Genomic DNA, 7372 nt, shown 5'->3' on the forward strand with positions numbered 1-7372 from the left:
TACTGCCTCTGGAGAGAACCGAGAAGGTTCCAGTGGGCGTTGTGGGCAAAGTGGCAATAGAATACAGACCAAAACAAAATGGGTTGGGGAGAGAGAAAAGGAAGCTCTGTCTCAGCGTTTGGGTAGTGGAATTGTCTTTTCCTGACTTGTGAAACAGCAGAAAGGAGAGAGGAAAGTGAAGTCCACCAAATTCTCCAGTCTTTGTGCATGGATACGTAACTTACTCAGTAATCTTGGGTTCTGTCCCCATGTCTTTGCCATTAACTTGCCATGTGGCATGTCACTTAACTCCCTCAGCCTTACCTACATTCCCCGCCATGTGAGGTCAGCCATCCTTGTATTAGGAAGAGGTTGATGAGATGCTCTGGAAAAGGGGAGGTAGACGCACAGGTCAATTCAAGAAAGCCATCTTTCTCTAGTCTGACCTAGACATTGCCCTTTGGGGAATCATACTTTCCTGAGGCGGCAATAAATCCTTGACATGGCACCCTCTGCACATCCTCATGTTTCTCAAGAGGTTCAGAAAGGAGCACCGTTTTCCTTCAGGTAGTTACAGGCACCTACAGTGGCATCTAGTTCTTCAGTAGAGAAAACCAGCTGGCTCTGCCAGCAGGTCTTTTGTTAACCATGTGCACTTTCTATGTGGAATTTCCACCACTCTGACATTGGCCTTGTATACTGTCTCCTAATCTGTGTATATCCCAGACTTTGTCTCACCTTCTGCTCCCAGACACTGGGTGCCCCTTCCTGCCTATCTCCTTTGGGAACACCAATCCTCATTCTGTGATCTGGGATTGATTGAAGGTATTGCTTTTCATCCAGTAAGCCCTTATAGCATTGAATAGCATTGAGCTTGATTATTCCAAGTTGTTACCAACCTGATTTGTGAATCCATCCTGTATGGCTCAGGTCCTCACGCTTCTCTCCACTCTTAACCCAACACAGGGATAAATTTAAAGCATGAATATATGAATCTCTGAGAAAAACCAAAGGTCTCTTCCTCTGGCCCTAGCATAGCACGAGGGGCAGATTGTACAAATGAGCTGTGAGCGATCTTTTGTGGGTGCTTTGCTTTCATAATCAGTCCCCCCCACACCCTTTTCATTCTGTATCCAGGAATAATATTAGGAAATGCTTAAAACAGGCAGGGCCAGGACCTTTGCAGAGAGAGAAGAAAACGTTCCATTTGATCCGAATTCTCCAGGCCACAGTTTCCTGATGGACATGGCTTTCTGTGCTCTCAGATCAGTAATGCTGGCATGGTACAAACTGACACATCCCTGATCAATGCACCACTTTGCTTGCTAGGCAAGAGTGTGTGTGTCAGGAAGGGAAGGATCAATGACCTTGGTGGGACTTAATTAGCTTTGTCTCAAGCTCAGCAAGGCCATTCACCAGCTCCTAAAGACTTTTATGATCATCTTTTCTAAACCCCAGCATTCTTTCTAAATCAGCTGCTTGGGAGCCAGAGACAGTTTTAGTGAATTCTCAAGAGCTATTTTTACATAATTAACAGGATGCAAGAGCTCTTTCTGCTTTCCCTGCTTTCTGCGCTGGCCACCTCCTTCCTCTGACTTTGATTTAGGCCTAGAGGAAGTCAGCATGTGCCCCACCAGGACATTACCAGTGGCTGAACAACTCGGCCCAAGAGGCACCACAAACAATCGAATGACACCAGGTAGACCCCTAAATGGCAGAATCCTTTCTACTAAGCAAGCATCTTTTTATAGCCTGGACACAAGCAAATGACTACACACCCAAGATTTATGCACCATCATGATCCAGTGCCACAGCTCTGCCTTTGGTGTGGGGTAGATGAGGCTGAAGGGCTGTATCGTGGGCTGTCGGGCTAGAAAAAGTAGGTGAGACAGGGCCTCGGTCTGGCCATCCAGCACTGGCAAGTTTTGGTGGTAACTTCAACTCTCTGGCTTCTAAGATGTTCTTTAGGGGTAGGGATGTGATTTTCAGGGAATAGGGCTATCCTGCACAAATGTTGGTTAGGCTGAGTCTCAGAACATCACCCTCTCTTCAGCATAGAGTGGTCACTGCCCTAGCTAAAGGTGGGGAGGGGGAGGAGGAAGAGACAGAATAGGGGAAAAATGACTCCAAAAAGTAAACTATTAGTCATATAAAGAGGTAAAAAGATCTATTGCCCAGAGTAGAAAAAAAAATTCCCCACTGACAACCTTGAAAATTGTAACCACAAATTCATTAGGATGAGCTCACATCTAAAGTGCCCCAAGGTCATGCCATGATGAGCCCCTGGCCATCAGGATTTATGTGAAATACTAAATCCACCTATTGGAGCTTTGGGTCAGAAAAGACCTGCTGCTCTAGGTCACCAATAACTATGCACAAAGTCTAAGAAGGTGAGAGACAAAGAATATTTTTCTACAATAGCACAGGAAACTCTTGGGAAGAGGAGAGGGATCTTTCCAATAATCCTCAACATGGAAAGCAGCATGTCGACTTTGTCGTAAGAGATGAGAGTCAAGATTCTATGCATTTGAAGCCGTATTTACTCTAGAATAGATGGAGACAGGAACAATAGGTGTCCTATACTAAAAAACATAAGGTTGACAGCTGGATAAAATGAGAAGGGCATTGCCTTGTATCGAGATGGCACCTGCAAGGAAGTTGTGGGAGCCCTTGGGAAACATAGTTTGACAGCAGCAAAACTCGGTGCACATGTTTTGATGTCAGTATAATACAGTAGTGACATTCTGTGGTATATGCCGACAGGTGTATACCCGTGGGTTTGGGTTTGCTAATGTAATACATTTCAATAAAAACCTACTGAAAACCTACTGGTGCCTGATTATGTCCAGTGTTTCACACAGGGGTGTGAGGGGAGAAGTAAGGGGGTTAGCCCGTTTGCAGAATGCACCGACTGACACAGCCCAGGGGACTGGTATCTCTGTACTCGAGTCCTTGGCTATTTCCATCCTGCTCTGGAGCTCTTAAAAAAATACTCTGGGATCTGCAGCCTAGAGATGGAGTGAGAGCCTTTGTCAGATCATCTGGGTGACTGTTCCTGATCTTGAATCTTTTCTACTGAAGTGTCTCAGAAGTTAGGAGGACCCCCGGAGCTGATCACTTTAGATCTTCCATACTAAAAATAGATTTATGCCTGCCAAACTTTCTTCACAGGGGCCATGGGAGATGGGCCAGTCAGGAATCACCACCTCCACCTTACGGCCAATGAAGCAGGCTCAGACAGAAGTGACTTAGCAAGATTTTGAGCACCTGGTAGAACTGAGATTTGGTCTCAAGTCTTCTGATGCTAAGGCCAAGGCTCTTTCCTCCCCAGTAAGGAAAAGGGCAGATGTTTGTCGATTTCTTTAACTCCAGTCAAGAGGCAGTGTAGTGGATAAAGAGCCACCCTTGGAGTCAGAAAAGCTAGAGTTTGAGTCCCAACTCTGATACGAGTGTGTGTGTGTGCCAGCTATGTAACTCTTCAGTGCCTCAGACAACTCACATGTTCTCTGTTACAAAGGAGGTGCCAATCTGCACCAGTAGAGGGAAATTCCTCTCTGGAAGTTCCCTACCCCAATGAAATCATAGATCTGAATGTACTATCGAGAGAGGCCTCTCACTAGTCTCTACCCTATTCATTTAAGTCATTCTTCCCATGATTCTCTCCCACCCCACCACCACCCTTAGCCCAAAATACCACCCCTTCTTCCTCCCAAGATCCATCAGCCTGTCTCTGTGCTCCTTTACCCTCTGCTTTCCTGTCCACTTCTGGTTTCCTCTGGATTTCATGCTCATCAAAACCTGAGTTTGACCCAGATGGAGAGTCCCAAAGGCAAAGGAATAGACATACCCTCCTGACCTAATACAGAGACAGTGCGTCTTATAGACCTGAGCAAGAAAGAAGGGAGACAGAATGTATGCTAAACTCGTGGCTCTGTTTATGATCCTGAATTTTCCATTTCTGTGGCTCAGACAAGCTACTGGCCTACTTAAACTCCATGACTGACCCCCATCTGTCAGATGGGCATAATCATATTGGCCTCTGCCTAGTTGGCTGCCTAATTACTCTCAGCAGCTACCACCCTGCTAGATGTCTCTGGCCTCTTCTCCCATGTTCCCTGGTTCTGATGTGAAAAATTCTAATTTTCCTTCAGTTCAGATGAGACATGGTTCCCTGTTGTTCATTCTGGAAAACTGAACTCTTTGGGTCCCATTTGGGGTTGTCTTGGCAAAGATACTGGGGGGGCGTTGCTATTTCTTTCTCCAGCTCATTTAACAGATGAGGAAACTGAGGCAAACAGGGTTAAGGGACTTGCCCAGGTCACACAGCTAGTAAGTGTCTGAAGCCAGATTCGAACGCAAGAAGGTAAATCTTCCTGACCCAAGGCCCAGTGCTCTGTGCACTCTGGCACCACCAAGCTGCCCTGCACCACCTAGCTGCTCAGGGTTCCCTGCCCAGGAATGCATTTGGTAAGAGGGTGTGTGTGTGTGTATGTGTGTGTATATAATATATATATACACATACACACATATACTTATATACATATAAATGTACATATATGGATATACATATATATGTGTGTATATATGTTAGAGGAGGGAACTTGGTATGATGGAAAGAACATTTTGTTTTTTTAAGTTAAAGGAAGTGGTTCTTCCTCTTACTACCTGTGTAACCTTGGACAAGTCATTCAACCCCTTTGAGCCTCATTTTCCTCATCTGTAAAGCAAGGGGTTGAACCAGATGACTTAAGGGTTCCATATGAAAGTGGGCATAGCTGGAAATCCATTCCATCTTTAACCTGGCTGTGGATCATTAGGTGAACCCCACGGAGGAGGAAGCAGTTGTGGCAAATCCCTTAACTCCTGCTGCTAGTGGGGCCAACCTGCTCCCTGGGCTGGGACAATGAGGAGAGGAGGGATGGGGGAGTGTTGGCTCAGACCTCCTCTCTTCTCCCTCCCTCTTGGTGCCCATCCAACCTGATGTTTATAGAAGTGATGGAAGGGTCCCTCAACCTGTCAAAGTTTGAATGACAAGTAGATACAGAGCCCTGCTGAGACACAAGCAGAAGTTTCTCCAGGCCTTAGTCCTCATAGCTAGGTGACTCAACAGATAGAGCATTGGACCTGGAATTAGGAAAACCTGAATTCAAATCTGGCCTCAGACATTTACTAGTTGTATAACCCGTCATTTAACTTCTGCCTGCCTCAGTTTCCCCAGCCATAATACGTAGATGATACCAGCAGTTGTGAGGATCAAATACAATATTTGTAAAGTACTTTGCAAACCTTAGGGTGCTTTATATATGCTACTTATCATTATTACAATCCTTGAGGAAATAGGCCAACTACAAATGAACATTACCATCTGCATTTGTATTCCCAAGCCGGGCTATTCAGCTTTTCAGACATAATTGTACCTCAATTAAACAGCAAAGGATACCAGTTATTATTTGGATCAGGAGATTGGAGGGGTGGAAGGTGGAATCTGGGCCTATGGTTCCACTTATTTTAGGAACTCCCGGTCTGGAAATATCCTCCACCTCTGCAGTCTCAAGTTGTTGCCAGAGACACTCAGAAATTAAGTTTATTTTCTACCAGCACACAACTAGCATATTTCTGAGGTAGGTCTTGACTCCAAAGCTGACCTTCTATCCACCTGGACAGGAAAATACAGAGAGGCAGTGGCCAGGGTGGGGGTGGAGGTGGGGTGGGGTGGTAGTGAATAGATGATGGGCCTTCAAGTCAGGAAGGGCTTAGTTCAAATTCTTCCTGAGTCACTTCCTAGCAGTATGAACCTTGGTAAGACATTTAAATTCTCCGAGCCTCAATTTACTCAATCATAAAACAGAGATTGACCTAAAGAATTGTTGTAAGAATCAAATGAAATAATGTATGTAAAGTATTTTGCAAATCTTAGAGTGCCATACAAAATGCAGTTATCACTGTTATTAATTTCTTGCTTCAAAAAGGCAGCTGCATACCTTTTTGACAGCCTGAGGATACTCAGTTATCACTGGGGTTTCAAAGAAAGAACCACACCAAACTGGTACTTGTCTAGAAGAGTAAGAAAGGGCAAAAGCAGGAGGAAACGTCGGAAGCCCCGAAGAACACGGTCAGAGCTATTCATCTTCAGGCGGATACAAACTTCAGATCTTAAAAATCCTCTGAAAAAGATGCCAGGGGCCAAAGGGTCCTTGCTTCCCAGGAGTACAGTTCTTCCACAGAAAAAGGAGATGTGGGTTGTACTAGGCAGGGACCTGGACTTTTTTTGAAAGAGCCAGCAGACCCGGTTAGTGAGAACAAAGTTCCAAAGGATGACAAAACAATAAAAGATCAGACAACCAAGAATGCCAAACTGAAGTAGCATGCTGAGTTTCTTTTATCTTAAGATGAAAGATTGAGGAGAGAAAACAGGCAACCCAAAGCTAAAAGTGCTAGACTCCAAAATGCCCTGATTGAAAAGGGATTGTACGGTAGAAAAGAGCTCTGGGTTGAGGTCAGAGGACCCAGGTTCAAATCCTTACTTCCTGTATGACCCCATAGGCAAAGCTGTTTAATCAATTTTACCTCAGGTTCCTTATCTACAAAATGGTGAGATGGTGGACTAGATGACCTCTGAGGTCCTTTCTAGTTCTAGATCTATGATTTTGTGACCTCAGATGCCAGCTAATCTAATGCCCCGCCTTTTACAGATGAAGGAACTGAGGCTCCAGGAGGTTAAAAGACTTGTACAAGGTCACACAGGTAATAAGTGTAAGAGGTGGCATACAAACCCACCAGCATCACTGGAGTGACTTTTTGTCCTCAAGGAATTTAATCAAAATGGCTCACATTTCTATAGTGTTTTAAGGAATGTTTCCCTTCTTGTCAACAAGTTCAGCGTCACCAGAGCATAGATAAATAAGAAAATTTAAATTATGAAGCCAGAAATTGCTATGACATCCTCAGCCGGCCAGAAGTGTACAGCGAATGCAGGGAAAACCGAAGGCACTGCAATTCCTAGTCTTCCTTCCTCACTTTCCATCTCAGAATTTCCCCTCCTGGTGCTCCAGGATGGTCCAAAAGGCCTCTGACCTCCCTTTGGTCAAACGGAAGGTCGCTGAGAGGAGGTAATACAACTGTTAACGCAGAAAAATAGAAAACCTCCAGGCTAGCCATGAGCCAAGACGGGATACCATAAGAACAAGTAACATCACAATGTGGAGAGCAGGCACTGTGAAACATACTGCACATCTAACTAACTGACTAATGTTAAGAATTTTTTATTATTTTTTGAGGGGTCCAGACCTTGATTTCATTATTATACTGAAATCCTGGTAAGAAAGCTTCCTCTACCCATGTGGACTGGCACCTTTTCTGCCACTCACAGTCTTACAGTTGCCTGGGACGCTAG

This window comes from Trichosurus vulpecula, chromosome 3 (genome assembly GCF_011100635.1).
Source record: "Trichosurus vulpecula isolate mTriVul1 chromosome 3, mTriVul1.pri, whole genome shotgun sequence".
Taxonomy (NCBI): domain Eukaryota; kingdom Metazoa; phylum Chordata; class Mammalia; order Diprotodontia; family Phalangeridae; genus Trichosurus; species Trichosurus vulpecula.